The following is a 16,432-nucleotide window of genomic DNA, read 5'->3' as shown; positions in this document are numbered from 1 at the left end:
GACAAGGCCTTAGATTCTTTCCCTGTAAAACAGACTAATTCTATGCATGCTTATTTAACAGGAAGTTTACTTTATAACTGGACAAACAAGAAGCACAAAATTTGGATCCTGATTTCAAATGCTTCCAAAGTTCAGGCATATTCAGATCCAAACTGGGATTCAAACTCTTATATAGACAGTTACCAGCTGTGAACCAACACCTCTCCTCCAAAGATTAGTGGTGTTCAACATCAGTGTTTTTGCTCTACTTCTATAATCAAATTCCAGGGACACGGCTGTTATACAGTCACTGTACTTTGTATCCACGTGCAAATTTATAACACAGAGCCTTTTAAACGGAGTGCACTGTATTAATATTCCAATCAAAACAATCAGGACGAGGAGAACAACTGGTATGTCTGGTGTCAACTCTATTTAGGGGGAACAGAAGCCACAGATGAGAAATAAGAAGCATCTGTATGTGAAAGCATATTTAGCTTTGAAGCTGGTTTGGGAATATTGGCTTAGTCCTTATTTTCCCCAAGTGTTATGTCATCTCCTGTGTAATGTTGACACTTACAAGGATTACTTGTTAAATAATTCCTTTGCAAACAACAGGGAATAATTCTGGCCTTTGATATAGACAGATTATGATCTTGCAAAGCTACTATAAAGATTTTATGTTCATATGAACAGGCTAAGCACATTCAGAAACACGGAAGAAAATATACAAATGCAAATTATAGAAGATAAACCAAAAAACCCCATGACATAGCACAATTTTTCACCATGAAAACAGAAGATACTACAGAATAAGTCATGCTGCATCAGTCTCAGATTTAGTGAAATCTGAATTTAATGCCAGTCTAGACTTGAAAGGCCTGCTTTTTCTTTAACCCAGCATCCTATTTGGGGCCTGCAAAAAAGCAGAGGGTGTAAATATGGCCTGCAGATATTTGTTTACCTGACAGTGCCCACAAATCAGGTAGCGGCCCACTACACAAGCAAACTGCACACACAGTTCATTATGCGCACAGAACTGCAGGGCAGATTGAGACCTCTTTAAAAATCAAATTCCTAGCCAAACTGATCTACTAACATTTGCCCCATCCCTAAAAAAAAAAGAAATAAAAAAACCGCAAGTCTCTTGACATTCAAGTTACATCAGCTGATGGCCAACATAGCACATCTCCAACCAACATTAAAGAGAACACACTCATCTGTTTAAATCCAAGGCCTGCTCTTCATGTATATGCAGGGCAAAACATAGGCGGCGGGTATAATAGGCTGGGGAAGGCTGTGCCTTCCCAAACAGCCCTGCATGGCCCCACCCACGCTCCGCCCTGAGGCCCCCTCCTTCTTGCCCATCCCATTTGGCCCCAGCCTAGGCAGGCTGCTCCTTTTCCAGGAGCCTCCTTGGGGTGGCTCGTGGCTGGGGCTGCCCAGCGCCGAGGGGGGTCCTCAGTGCTGGGGCTGTGCCGCCTGGTGCTCCAGGATTGGGGAAGGGCTGCACGCCACCCGTGCATCGTTCTGGGGATGGAGGCACTCAAGCGGCCCAGGGCTGGTGGCGGCGGGGAGAGGGGCCCTCTGGGCTTTGGTGGGAGGGAGGGGCCTCAAGTGGAAGGGGTGGGCCAGGCCAGGGGCTAGCCTCTGTGAGCCCGGGGTTCACCCACCACCATGGGCGGCAGGTTTGTAGAAATTTTGGTGGGGCCCAGAACTTGCCCCTGCCCAAACTCTGCCCCCCAAAAACTCCACCCCCAACCTGACCAAGGCTCTGGGAAGGAGTTTGGGTGGGGGAGGAGGTCTGGGGTGGAGGAGGGATGCAGGCGCTGGGAGGGAGTTTGGGGGACGGAAGGGGTGCAGGGGTGGGACTGGGGATGAGGGGTTCATGATGCAGGAGGGGGCTCAGGGCTATGGCAGAGGGTTGGGGTGTGGGGTGTGGTGTGTGGGGTGGGACTGGGGATGAGGGGTTCATGATGCAGGAGGGGGATCAGGGTTGGGGCAGATGGTTAGGGTGCAGGGGGATGAGGGCTCTGGCTGGGGCTGGGGTTGAGGGGTTTGTGGTGTTGGAGGGGGCTCAGGGCTAAGGCAGAGGGTTGGGGTGCAGGGGTGTGTGAGGGCTCTGGCTGGGGCTGGGAATGAAGGGTTTGGGGTGTTGGAGGGGCTCAGGGCTAGGGTAGATGCTTAAGGGTGCAGTGGGGGGTGAAAGCTCTGGCTGGGGGTGTTGGCTCTGGGGTGAGGCAGGGCTGGGGATGAGTTTTGGGTGCAGGCAGGCTGCTCCGGGACAGAGGCCAAAGAGGACTCTCCCCCCCCCCCCAGCCCTTTCCCTGCCGGCAGCAGCGAGCTCTGGGGGAAGGGACCCCCTTCCCTGCCCCCCCCCAGCAGCACACTCACCCCCACCACTGTCACTGCATGTGCTCCTAGACCCCCTTTTACGTCCAAGAATCTCCCTCGCCTCCCCCGTGGCAGGTGCTGCGTGCACCTCCTCCTCTGCTGTTGCCCCTGACTGTAGCCTCACTGGGGGTGGAGGATGGGGCTGCCTCCTTGCCCAGCATGGGGCAGGAGCAGTGACTGCGGGTGGGGCGGGGGGGGCTGTGCTGCTGGAAGGTCCCGCCGGAAAAGGGAAGGGTCTGAGGGGGAAGGGCAGGCTCAGAGTCAGTCTGCCCTGGCAGTGGAGTAGGGGGGCACTAGGACAGGCGTGACAAAGCCCTGGCTGGGATGATTTAGTTGGGGCTGGTCCTGCTTTGAGCAGAGGGTGGGACTAGATCCCTCCTGAGGTCCCTTCCAACCCTGGTATTCTGTGATTCTATGACTCATGCGGCAGCAGTTGCTGTATAGAGTCAAGCTGCACGGAAGAGGCAGGGACGCTCTGCTCCCTCTGGGGCCCAGGGACGTGCACAGGGCCAGCAAGCGGGAGCCGGAGGACACTTGGGGGAGGCACGGGGGGCGGCAGGAGGGGCCGCCCGGCCCCAAACATTGGTGGACCTGGGCCGCTGATCTCTGAATATTGCTGGTGCCCGGGCACCATGTGGGTATACAACTTGCCACCCATGCCCACCACCCATGGGCCCTGCTGTTTGGAGGGCCCTATTGCTCTGAATATGTGCCTAGGATCATCTGGCCTGTAGACACCTGCATTCCAGGGATACCACTCCTGGGACTGCACAGAGAAGGATGGGCTAGCTACATCCTCATTTGGTTGGCAAACTGCAGCTGGTCCCACAACCAATGCTCAGAAAGCTAGTGTCTCCAACTGCATATTTCCTTAAGGGGGTGCCCAGGGAAGACTTAGGGCTAGTGTACACTAGAAGCGCTACATGCTGTAGCGCGTCTGGTGAAGATGCTTTGTGCCGACAGGAGAGAGGTTTCCCATCAGCATAATAAAACCACCTCCACAAGAGGCAGTAGCTATGTTGGCAGGAGAAGCTCTCCCACCAACATAGCACTTTCCACACCAGCGCTTAGGTCGGTGTAACTTACATTGCTCAGGAGGGTGGCTTATTCATTGCTCAGGTAGGTGGCTCACCCCTGAGCGACATACGTTATACTGAAGTAAGTAGCAGTGTAGACCTAGGCCTTCACCTGTGGAGAATTAAGTGTCTGGTTTCTCCAGTCCTGTTTGTACTTGTATCTTCCTTAAGGAATAGTAATACCCTGTTGATAAAAGTGACCAGCAATAACAAGCATAGAGCTGATCAGCTTTATCCTCACCCTGAAGTCATTGGGAGAAAGCATGCAGGCTACAAGCTACATTTTAGGAGCCTGCGGGCTGTCTTTGTCCCTGAGACAGGGCCGGTGCAACCACTAGGCAAACTAGGCGGCTGCATAGGGCGCCAAGAATTGAGGGTGCCAAAAAGCGGTGCCCAAAATGTCTGGGATGCTCACCCAGCATCGGCTAAACGCGTAACCCTCTTCCCGCCGCTGTGCGAGGGGGCGCTGTGGCTGTGATCAGCTCCGGCCGGCTGGGAAGTGATGTCATTCCTCCTCTGGCCGCCAGGGGCGCTGTGCTGCTCCCTGCTGCTCTGGCTCTGCCCCAGGGCCCCCGCCCCTGCTCAGCCCCCGCCCCACCCCACTGAGCGCTGCAGCAGGGCCGGGCCTGCCCTCACCGGCAGAGGGAAGTGCAGAGACCCGGCCCCCGCCGCGTCGCCGGGGAGTGCTGGGGGGTAGTTCCCCCCTGCCCTGCAAACCAGCCCCGCCTCCCCGGAGGCCCTGTTCCCCACCCCAGAGGCCTGGGGCACCTCACACCCACCCCCGCAGGGGGGCTGCATAGGACTCTAGAATATCTAGGGACGGCCCTGGTCCCAGCCACCCTGCCCGCAGCTAGCCCCTGCTGCACCCCCCTGCCCTGCCTGCAGCCAGACCCACACCCCCTGGCCAAAACCAGCCAACCCCACACCATCTGCCCACAGCCAGCCCCTGTCACACCTCCCTGCCCAAAGCCAGCCCAACACCCCCTGTCTCCAGCCAACCCCACACCCCATCTGCAACCAGCTCCGCATCTCCTGCCCTGCCCGAAGCCAGCCAGCCCCACACCCTGCCCTGCCTGCAGCCAGACCCACACCCCTGCCCAAAGCCAGCCAACCCCACACCATCTGCCCACAGCCAGCCCCTGTCACACCTCCCTGCCCAAAGCCAGCCCAACACCCCCTGTCTCCAGCCAACCCCACACCCCATCTGCTGGTGGCAGGGAAGGCGGGGGAGGGGCGCAGATACTCACACGGGGGGGGCGGGGCTGGGAGCAGCAGGACGCAGCCAGGGACTCACCAGGCAGCAGCAGGAGTCCCAGGGCCAGAGGTCCAAAGAGCAGGAGCAGCAACAGGGCCAGGAGGCAGCTCACATGGCTCTCGCAGCACAGTGCAGCGCCCCCCGGCGGCCGGGAGGAGGAATTACAGGCTTCCCAGGCAGAGCCCATCAAAGCTTCCCTCGCAGGGAAGCTAGTTAACAAGCTGTTCTAAAACCGCTTCTAAATTTAACAACGGGTTCGCGGGAACCGGTGCGAACCGGCTCCAGCTCACCCCTGCCCCTGCCCAAAGCCAGCTAGCCCCACACCCCGGCTCCATCCAACCTCTGCCGCACCCCCCTGCCCTAAGCCAGCCAGAGCCACACCCCCTGTCTCCAGCCAACCCCTGCCACACCTCCTGCCAACCCCACGCCCCGTCTCCAGCCAGCCTCTGCTGCACCCCCCTGCCCGAAGCCAGCTAGCCCCACACCCCCTGTCTCCATCCAATCCCTGCCGCACCCCCGTGCCCAAAGTCAGCCAGCCCCACACCCTGTCAGGTTATTCATTCATTTTCATTAAATATGTAGACTAAATAATTAAATTAATAAAATTTCAAGCCAAATATGTATTAATTCTAATGAACAATGCCACATTATGCAGTATTCATTTTTGAAAGTTTAAAATAAGCGATGCTTCAGGGGGAGAGGGAGGGGCGGAAGGTGGAAGTTTCGCCTAGGGTGCAAAATAGCCTTGCACTGGCCCTACCCTGAGGTCACACTTAGGATTCATTTAACATGCTGTTTCCAGTCCAATGATTATAACAATGTGCACTACAGTGCAGTAATGCAATAAAAAGAGACACGCTTGGAAGTACTTCATATAGACATGACCTTGAGCTACCGAAATCAGATCCAAACTTCCCCAAAGGGAGTGTTTGGATTCACTGTCCACTTCAGGATCTGAAGCCAGACTTACCCAGAGCTTGGTTTGTTCAGACCCAGTGAGTGTTGTGATTCCAGTCTCTCTCTGCGTTCATAGAAAGCTTTGTGGAGAGACAAGGACATTAAGCTCTTATAATATTTTGCCACACATTTGGCAATTTTTCCTTCTGCACTTCTGAATGCGCAAACATAAAAGGGACAAATGCATCCCTGGCATATATTCTCTTGACTTCAGTTAAGTTACACCAGAAATTAATTTGGCACCCGCATTTTACTTTACTGTCCCTTTCACTGAGACATGTTTCCAATCTGTCTCAATCTGAGCATCTGTTATAAATGGATTCAGGGTGAATGACTGCTTTAAAAAAATTGCACAAAAAAGGAAACAGCGTTAATTTAATTTGTTTTCAAAAACTGCAAATCCTGTATATGCTTAAAGCAAATGAGGCATTAAAGCTGTGGAAATGCATTGAGGCCCTTCTACAGTACTTCCTTAAGTAGAAGGAGAATGGAAAAGGCCCCTTTCATACTGTCACATTGTCTTTTAAAACTGTTAGGTTTCTGGCCCTGGAGTTCTAACTCTTGGCACAGTATGGGGTTACTGAGGGCACTCAGCTACAAACAATTTAAAACTTTTACATAAATCTGAAAAACAAAGAGGCTTTTTATCTGGTTGCTGAAAAGAGTAAACTGGCAGTGCCTCTCTGTTCCCCACCCCCAAGGCCTGCTGCATGGCGGTGAGTGAGGTAATCAAGCTGATTGTCTGATGGCAGCACTGGATCAGACAGACGGGGCAGGAAGAAGAAATCAGTGAGGGAGATTTCTCTTCCTATCTTGCCATATGCAAAGAGAAGCACTGCTCCCTTCATGATATCATCATGCATCTTATACACACACACTGGACTCCTCCAGATTTTCACTGCTGTAACTAAAAGCAGAATTTGGCCCATTGTTAGCCCACTCACTGAGCTCTTAACCTCACTGATATTCAGAGAGGATCAAGCGGAAAAGCAAAGGCGGAAGAAATTTTCCAAACAACAGGGTGTGTCGGGGAGAAAGACTTAAATGGCTGGAAGTCTGTAGAACATTTTATAAAACAGTTATTTTTCCCCCCCAACAATGCTACTCTGTCCCTGACATGAATCAAAAATGTCACGAGGCAGTTTGGTGTAGCTGTGTATGTGAATGCTGGGCATTGAGCTGCAGCAGCTGCAGGCAGACTTTGTGGTTAACCCTGTGAGACTTTCACTGCTACAGCTGGCTTCGACTGTGTCACTGCATCCGTGCAGCCTCGCATTCTCACTGCTCGCTGCTGCTAAATTTAATCATGGCCTTATCTATACAGTGTCTTCACTTCCTTCCACCTAAGCATTGGTGGACTGGTTAAAAGGTGAACCAGATTTCAAATAAAGAAATACAAGAAACAAATCAGTCCAAGGTCCTAACTACTAACCACTGCAGAAGCATATTTACATTTTATATATTCTAAAAAAGCTTATTGTCCAAGTGACCTGAGTTCAGGTTTCTGCCTCTCTCCAGCAAGAGTCAATTCACATCACAAACTCTTAAGTGCTGTGAGGAACATAGCTCCCTGCTCTACTTTCAGGGCTTTTCTCCACCAACAATTTGAAAGAAATTGCCATTATTGCCCTTCCACCGCAAACATTAATGTAGACCATGCAGTGGCATTTTTACCACCATGTTGTCTAGTTCTGCACTCATATCATAGCAGTAGCAGGCGATTTTCCTAAAATTGCCAGTGTAAATGAAGCCACAGATTGTGCAATACCGCAACAGAACTGGGCAAGACACAGAAGGTATGCTGAACAAAAAGTGTTATGAACAATTTTTGTCTTTTCAGATTTTTTCATTAATAATTTTGAAATTTTCCAAATTTTGATCTAACCCCCGAATATTTTCAGTTTTTAAGGGTTTTTTCATCTTCTCTCTTCCTTCCCTGCCCCCTTTTTAGTGGACAAAAAAAGAAAAAAGGGGAAAGTTAGGAAAATGGGCAGAGAAAAGTGAAAAAAGAACTTGGAAAATATCAAAACCAAATATTTTCCATGGTTTATTTTGTTTTCATTTTTGAGAAAAGCTTTTTTTTATTGAAAAGAGTTTCAAACAACACTTTTTGACCTGCTTTATCCACCAGCTCTTTCACGAGAAACATGGAACTCTGAATGGAGGCCTTATCTATAATGGAAAACGTGCACCTGTGTCACTAAATTGATTCAAAATCAATGTAGTGACATTGCTGTAAACTTCTGATATAGACACACTTAAAGCCGTTTAAACTAGGCTTGAGGAAATTTAGCTGAAAGCAGTTAGTTGTGTGCAAGGACCCAAGGGGTTTGGCACCAGTGTAACTACATCAGTTTTTACTTAGGCTATGGCTACACTTGCACTTCAAAGCGCAGCGCTTTGAAGCGCTAAGTGTAGTCAAAGCGCCAGCGCTGGGAGAGAGCTCTCCCAGCGCTGTCCATACTCCACCTCCCTGTGGGGAATAACGTACAGCGCTGGGAGCCGCGCTCCCAGCGCTGGGGCTTTGACCACACTGGCGCTTTGCAGCGCCGCAATTTGCAGCGCTGGAGAGGGTGTGTTTTCACACCCTGCTGCAGCGCTGCAAATTTGCAAGTGTAGCCATGGCCTTACTTTAGTTACACTGGCCTCTGGTACCAGCCACTGCCAGATTCTCAGGATAATGGATTAGATGGATGTTGGATCTGACCCAGTATGGCAATTCCTATGTACACTGGTACAAATTTTCTAACATAAACCACGTCTGAGTTTGTGGCAGGTAAATAAAAGCCTTTCAGTTTATTTGTATTTATCTGTATATATGTAAGGATTCATATATTTGGCCAAATTCCACTCAGCTGCATCAGTGTAAACCCAAAGTAACGCTCCAGTATAACAGAGTAGAATTTTTCAATTTTCTCTTAATGATTTAAGATAAAGACCCCTATTGTCCCTCATGTAAGCTACTTCTAAGAAATTCTACAAAGGTCCCCCTGCAGTATTTTTCACAGCCTTCCTTTGGGGACAGTGTTTGCCACCTGTGGAAGTAGATAACTCTCAACCCTCAAAACCAGTGACTCTCTGGATGTTTTTGCTGTTACAAATGTGTCTTCACAGTGTTCTCAAACTTTTTCCCCTGGGACCCCCTCTGAACATATTACAGGCTCAGATGACACACACACACACACACACACACCCTCCAAAAAAAAGTGAGGCCCTCCCCATACCATGCCACTCTTACTTTTGCGCTGCTGCTGGTGGCAGTGCTGCCTCCAGAGCTGGGCGCCCAGCCAGCAGCCATCGCTCTTGCGACCCCCCCTACAATAGTCTTGTGTCTCCCTTTTGGGTCAGGACCCCCTGTTTGAGAAACTGTGGTGTACACATTCTTCTTAGGCCCCTTTAACTTGTGCAGGAGTCATGACAACAGGGGATCCCCAAAAAGCTACAGTCCCTCTTTCTGAAGCAGTCAGCCTTATTGAAAACATCTTTCCAGCATGTGCACAATGGCTGGCTCTTATAAATATCCTCTTGAAGATTCACAGCAACATAAAACAAAGGGCGCCTTGGATGGGTCTCTCAGTCAGTGAGGTACTTGGGATATGTGCTAGCAGCAACCACCCCTTTTTGTTCTTAAAGTGGACTATTTTTAAAAGACAGAGGCATAAAGAATATACAGTCCAGACACATGCACTTAAACTGCTTGCAAGAGAACTCAGTGTGGGTTGGCATGACAGGCAGGAATGCAATAAAGGGTAGGATGTGATTCTCCTCCCCCATCATCACCCCCCAACCCACTGCTCCAACTGACAATGTTTTAGCCTGGAGCATACCTAAGGGCTACAGCACAAGCTCCCCAAGAGGGGAAAAGCAACATGAAAGGCATTATTGCATCATTAGGCCACAATTTGTGCTAATCTCCCCAAACTCTGTGGGAGAATATGTGTGTCTAGAAAAGAGGCTGCCTTTGGAGAGGAAAAATCAAGGTTGGAGTTAGACCACCTGTCATCATCTTTCTCCCCCGACTATCCCTTCCCTCCCCACGCTGGCAAAAATAAAGCTCCTTCCGTGATTCTAATGCCAGCCTCCGAATGACAGCAGCAGGCATGTTTTAATGAGCCCCAGCAAAGAGTGCCAATTTTTGTTCACACAAAAGACAAAAAATAAAAAATAAAATAAAAAGAGAGGGAAAGAATGAAAGAAAAGGGAACTCTGGCTTGCATGTGAATGGGCTGAATGGGAAGGTGGAACGTGGTACTATTGTAAAGTGCAGGGATCTGTCCTGAACAGTCAAAACAAACACCAAGTGCCGCCACGTGGGACTTCAGGGAGCTGGCCAGGAATCTGTAAACATCACTAGGCACCAAGGGAGAGAGGGACGTCCCTTTGTGGGCAGAATGATGGGAAGAGGGGGGCCAAAAAGGAGAACAGTGTGCTTTGCCAGAGGGATTTGAAGTCTGAACGAAAGCTTGCCAACCTGTGTAAGGGAAGGGCTGGAGAGCCTCACACTTTCAGTCGCACACTTCTCCCCCTACCCACCACAATAAAAAAGGAAGCCAACACATCTAGCAGCATTCCAGGCCAAACCCAGATCTGCCAAGTGAGTGTTTGGAGCAGAATGCAGAGAGAACACCAGGCAATGACACAGAAACCAACTTTTTTTTTTCCCTCCCTGTTCCTAATGATGGCCTGGCAAAGGCCACTTCACAGTTTATAAACAATTCAAGGGACATACTTTTGTGCTGTAGGGAGGTGTCAGCCTTCAGATAAGGGGCAAAACTGAGGTTCTGGCTACTTGTGGTCTTAAAATATCCCACAGCATTCTCAAAAAGAGCACGGGTGTTACTCTGTTACCAGGGCCAAATTCCAATTTGGGTAATTGCGTTCTGCCACCTAAATTCCCCCTGCCATTTCAATTGAATACATTATTCTACTTTGCTTTCTTTCCAACTCGGTTGTATAGTGATTCTGTACACTATAAAGCAGCTGCTACATCCCACTGCAGAGACGTAAAGTAGGGAGGCAGGAAGTAAAAGAGGGATATTCTTCTGCAGAATTCCACACCTCAGTCAGTGTGCAAAAGCAAACACACTTATACTCACAAGGATACTTATAGATACTTATGAATATATTATTAATCATTAAGCACAGCAGGAATATTATGTTATCAGCAGAGCAATGGAAGAGCTTCCTGCTGAGAGAGAAAAAATGAACACGTGACAATTAAGTGATCCTGTTTGGTCCAATTGTTAACAGCTACTCTGCCTCTCAGCACAAGACTTTCTTGTCAGTTACCAAAGAAATTATTTTAAAGTAATATATGTTTAGAAATGTTGTTCTATTTTGTCAACGAGACAAGCTCTTTGGAAAGGAGAAAGATGCTTGCAGACATGAAAAGATCATCTGTTTTGATCAGCAAATTTATTATTACCACTGTTCTTTATGCCTATTCTACACTACACAAGGTTTGCCAGTATAGCTGTACTAGCAAATCCCCTAACACTCTTTTGCCAGTATAATTTATACTGGATTGGCAAGCAAACTAAGCTATACTGTGAAAGGACTTTTATGCAGTGTAACAGGTCCTCTGTCCACCCCTCTTCCTAGGGTCCACTGGCTGCCCCAATAAAGCACAGAGAGGCTTCTCCTTCTGCAGCACCCATGGCTTTATTTACACATGTTCTCCCACTACCAGTCATACACTATATACAGAGCAGGCCTTACAGTCACCTCTTCCACCCAGAATCTGCCCTCAGCCTGGAGGCTGACCTTCCCCTGCTTCTGGCTGCCAGCCAGCCTGTATAGCCCTTGAACCCTCAGGCCCGCAGGTGCAGCCAGCTACCAGACTTCTCTCCAGCCCCAATCTATTTCCCCTGATTGGGGCTGGCTGAGCAGGGGCTAATTAGGTGCCTTTGCACCAGCACCCTGCTACATGCAGGTATAACTGCATCTACACTAGGGCTTTTGCTGGTATAGAAACGTTCTAAAAAAAAAAAATCACCTCCCTAATTAATATTACTATACCAGCAAAAGTTTCTAGTACAGACCTGGCCTTACTTCCCCTCCTGAGACTCCAGTTCTGCCAACATTTACCACGATTTAGCTTATTTACACTGAAATCAATGGGACTACTCAACATAGTAAAGTTAAGCATGTACTTACATTTTTGTAGGATTGGGGCCTTCAGTTGCACAGCATTATGGACAACAGCAAAAACTCCTGCAGAAACGTGGTAAAAACAAGCAGTATTCCACCCCAAATGTCGCTCTGTTTCAGTGATGGATGATCTCAACAGATCCACACAAATTCTATAAAGTATCTTGGGGTCTTGTTCTTCTAGATGAAAATGCTATTTATAAATATTATTCGTATTATATGGATGCTATATTATATCCATATTATGTAAATATTATGCACCTTTAACTTTAAAGTTAATCATGGTATCTACCAGGCTCAAAAGGTATCCTTTGGTTTTAAAAACTTTTTCTAGTGCGAGGTGATATTTAAAACAAAAAAAACCCAAACACAACCCTTACTTTAGACATCTCATACACAAACTAACATGTGCTAGTGCACATTATCCATTATCATAGCTTTGTTTCTCAAATAGTGGTGTTGGGTGGGGGTTAGTAAGTAAAAGAGCTGTGCAAAATATTTGAAAACTTCAACATTTCCAGTTTTTATTTTTCACATCATATTTTTACAAATTTGGATGAATCAAAAGTTATTCAATTTTCATTCAAACATATTAAACCCTATTTGAAATTTCATTTCAGCAAAGTCCATTTTTTACATTACACCATATAACATTTTTAAATCTCCTGTGTTTTGACACAAAAACTTCCATTTCATGAAGACAAATTCTGGTTGTCATTTTTCATTGTATTGCCATGGAAAAAATATGGGCACTTTTCACCCAGCCCTGGTTAATAACTCTCGGATTGATCCTGGTAGGTAATGAGATCAGGCAAAACCCAATGAAACAAAGGGAAGCCATAGGTGTTTAGACCCAAACTATCAAAGATAGTGTTGGCACCATACTCCCGTTGAAATTAATAGAAGTTAGGCACCTAACTACCTTTGAGAGTCTGGGCTTTAGTTCTACAGAGATCAGTTTAGAAACTACCTGTTGTGCTGATAGTGACCCTGATCCAGCAATCCAGCTCCACAACACAGGAGTATGGTTATTATCATCTGGTTTTGTAGAACAAACAACAAAAACTCAGGTCTTAGCAGATAAAATGCTTTTCACAGTTTGCCTTTAAGAGTAAGTATGTAACCAAGAAACTGCTTGTGAGAGTGGACATAATCGTAAGCTCTGTTCAAGCTAGGGCTATCTTTCTGGTCCTGGTCCATGACAGAGGGTTCCTAAATGCTGCCACAATGCAAATAATAATAAGTAATAGTATTGTAGCCTCACTGAAGTCAATGACAAAACTCCTATTGATTTCAAGGGGGTCAGGATTTCACTCAAAGTGTTTGTCAAAATCCCAATAAATTATTTCTTTTTTATTTAAGAAGCCTGCTGAATTCTAGGGATAATACAAAAGGCAACATTTCTTTACATTGAAGGTGATCACCAAAGCATTTTTAAATGGTTGAGTTGGTGCCCTTTTTGTTATGTATAAATAAGGTCCAAAAGATGTTTTTCAAAGGAAAAAAATAAGGTTCTACTCAATTTTTACCTTAGGCATGTCAAGTTTAGGCTTCCCTAGATTTTCTGGTGAACTGAAGGAATCTCACAGATGTGCATTATAGAGTTTCATACCTTAACAGAAGGACTGAATCTTCTGTTTCTCTGTCAGAAACTACACTTACTTGGAAGGATGAGAGTCAAAATGGAGGATAAGGTTTTTATAGAGTAACATCCTCTCTCAGGTAGGATTACACTAATTAAGGCCCCCCACTCCTGCAAACAGTTAAACTAGGGTGTAATTTTAAACACAAGTAGTGTTGTGATAATTGGCCTACAAATTCATCCTAACTGTGAGCTCACCTTTGAAAAATGAGTGTGTCCCCCAATAACCTCTAACAATAAGTGTTGATGGGACAAGGTGCAAAAGGAAGTCAGAAAGGCAACCAAAAAGGCCTACTGATATAATTCAAAGAACCTCACTCCTGTTCCTGTTATCTCCTTAGGTATCCCCCACAATTATTTGGAATCCCAGACCTGTGGATCCTCCCCTTAGGCTGTGGGGAGGTCCTTTAACAGTGGGTGAGTGGAAGCCTGCCCATTCCTGGATCCCAACAGGACATAATTCAAAGACTATCTTGCCTGGTGAACAAGGGAAGGCAGGGACTGGAAATCAATGAACCAAAACTGGTGTTGGAAATTAGACCTAATCGGTGGACAAAATAATGAGGGGATGGGATATTCCACTTGTGACTCCTTTTTTATGTTCTTAAAAAGAAGAGACTTTTAGGGCAAAATTAATAGAGACAAAGCAAAAGGGAGACAATTTGGGGCTAGAAAAGGGGGAAGGAATAAGTTTCACTATCATGACTATCACCTCCACAGTCTCCTAACTATAACATTGTTGGGCCTTTTGTTGTTGTGATTCTGAGAGATGTCCTGACCAAGCCAGCGAGAGAGAGAGAGAGAGAGACTCAGATGACATTGCCCCCTCTGCTGGTTCTGGCTGAATCCTAAATCCCAGCAGGGATGTGAGACTGTCTCTCACACACACCTCTCTGTGTCCTTTTCCTTTCCCACCTTATTTCTTTTCTCTTCTATCCCTCTCTTTTTTTTCTCCTATCTAATAAGAGTCTGCCATAGCCAGCCAAGACTATACTTTGCAACATTGCTGGAAATCTCTGACCAGAGAGCCAACTAAAAGTAATGTCCTATATAGCACAATGCTGGTATGAGTTGACCAGGTCTAGGAGTAGCTAATAAGATCAAGTACCACACCCATAGACTCCGACTCCCCACTTTCCCCTGGGTGCTCGACCCCCTCCCCTCTGCCCCCAGCCCCGCCCCCACTCCACCCCTTCCATGCAGCCCTGCTCCTGCCTGCCTCTGCCCTGCCCCCATTCCAACCACTTCCCCAAAGTCCACGCCCCAACTCCATCCCCTCTATGCCCCATTCCAACCCCATCTCCAAATCCCCGCCCCAGCCCTGCCCCTTCCCCACCTCCTCCCCTAAGTGCGCCACATTCCCACTCCTCCTCCTCTGTCCCAGCATGCTGCCAGCTGTTTGGCGGTGGCCAGGGTGGAAGCGCTGGGAGGTTGGTCCTGGAGCATCCATGGTGTCAGCACCTATGACCACACCTGTGTTTTTCCAGTACTGAGGCTGCAAGTGAGAGTCACCATCAGAAACAGAGGCTGCATTTTCTAGCCGTGCTGTTCCTTTCCTTTCCCTTCTTGTGTGTTTCTCTTGATTTGTTTTCTCAGCAACAGGACTGGCCTTTAACAAAAATAACAGCTCCAGCCCAGTGTCAAATACAGAGCTAGCATTGGGATCTTCCACCACCGTCTACCATTCTATCATTGCTAGCACAGGACAAGACGGGGGGGTGACTAGAATAGCAATAAAGGGGATGTAGCAAAGAGGCCCTTGTGCTGCATCAGTTCTCCTCTGCACTTTCAGCCCTGTAGGGTTATTCCAGCCTACTATAAGTTAGAGCAGTCCTGAGGCTGCACTAACTTAATACATCTCAAAGAGTTGGCCTGCACAGAGTAGGCCAACTCTTTATGCCACCTTTTTACTTATACACACACCCCTAAGCTCTGTGAATTTCAGCCAAATGCCAGGCGCTAGCACTATATTTTCAAAGCATCTTACAAACATTGAACAAATTTAAACCTCGCAACACATCAGTGAGCTAGGGCACCATTATTATCACCATTTTATAAATGGTGGGGTGAGGCTGAGACACACAGAATTACAATGATTTACCCCCAGGTGGTCAGGGGTAGAGCTGGAAACAGAATGCAGATCTCCTACTATCTCAGGTTATATTTTAACCACAGTACCATCCTTCCTTTCCCATGCTGTATGATAGCCCCCAGGGGCCCCAATCAGAATCAGGGCTCCATTGTGCTAGGCACTGTACAAGTGCCTGCTAAGACATTGCCTCTGCCACAAATAGTTTACATAGTTGTGTGTTTGCAGTTAAAAAAAACCCAAAACCCTGGATGTAGGATCTTTACTTCCAACCCTCCAGTGCTGGCTGTACTGTAGAGCCTGATACCTGGCAAGACCTGAACAACAGAAGCTGTGTTGATATCACCAGTGTCCAGGACAACAGAAATAAATACCTTAATCCCAGTGACATTGATGCTCTTGATCATGTCAGGGAAGTCACAGAACTCTGGACTCCAGTAAGTAAAGGAGGAATTGACTAGCAAGCGTTTTGATTTCATTGTACATATTTGTAAACATGGGGTTTATATAGGCAATATTGCTTCTTGGGTTGCTGTGTACATCCATTCCCATGGGAGATGAGGGCGCTCAGCACTTGGCAGGACTGAGACCCTACTGACATGGAGTCTGTATTATTAATTACTTACACAGTGGTAGCATCCAAAGGTCTCAGTCAGAATTCAGGCCCCATTTTACCAGGTCTCGCACAAACAGAAATGAAGACAAGCTTTGAAAAGCTTACAGACAAAGACGAACTTGGGATGGAATTAAGGGGGGAAACAGGTAAGCAAGGTGAGGTGTGGTATATTATTATTGTTAGTTCCAACATTTTGTGTGTTTCAGCTCTAATAGAGGGAAAGGATCTTCGCATCTGGGTGGGGATGGAAGAGTCTCAGTTTCTGCCAGTGGAT

The 16,432-nt window shown here is 47.6% G+C and overlaps 1 long non-coding RNA gene across 4 annotated transcripts in view; it reads right to left on the bottom strand.

The window, feature by feature from the left end:
* LOC120396817 overlaps nt 1-13,487 on the bottom strand; it is a 95,146-nt gene extending 81,659 nt beyond the window's left edge. The window contains exons 1-2 of one of the 4 annotated variants that reach the window (XR_005593407.1): nt 13,341-13,487; nt 11,818-12,004 (exon numbers count right to left, since the gene is read on the bottom strand). This is a non-coding gene — a long non-coding RNA (uncharacterized LOC120396817). Of the gene's footprint in view, nt 1-11,817; nt 12,005-12,781; nt 12,859-13,340 lie in introns of those variants that run through there. The other 3 variants (XR_005593410.1, XR_005593408.1, XR_005593409.1) reach the window with 3 other exon arrangements.
* Nucleotides 13,488-16,432: the final 2,945 nt, after the last annotated feature.

Source organism: Mauremys reevesii, linkage group 2, assembly GCF_016161935.1.
Source record: "Mauremys reevesii isolate NIE-2019 linkage group 2, ASM1616193v1, whole genome shotgun sequence".
NCBI lineage: Eukaryota > Metazoa > Chordata > Testudines > Geoemydidae > Mauremys > Mauremys reevesii.
The sequence above is the reverse complement of the archived record's forward strand: the minus strand, read 5'-3'. Positions and strand labels throughout refer to the sequence as shown.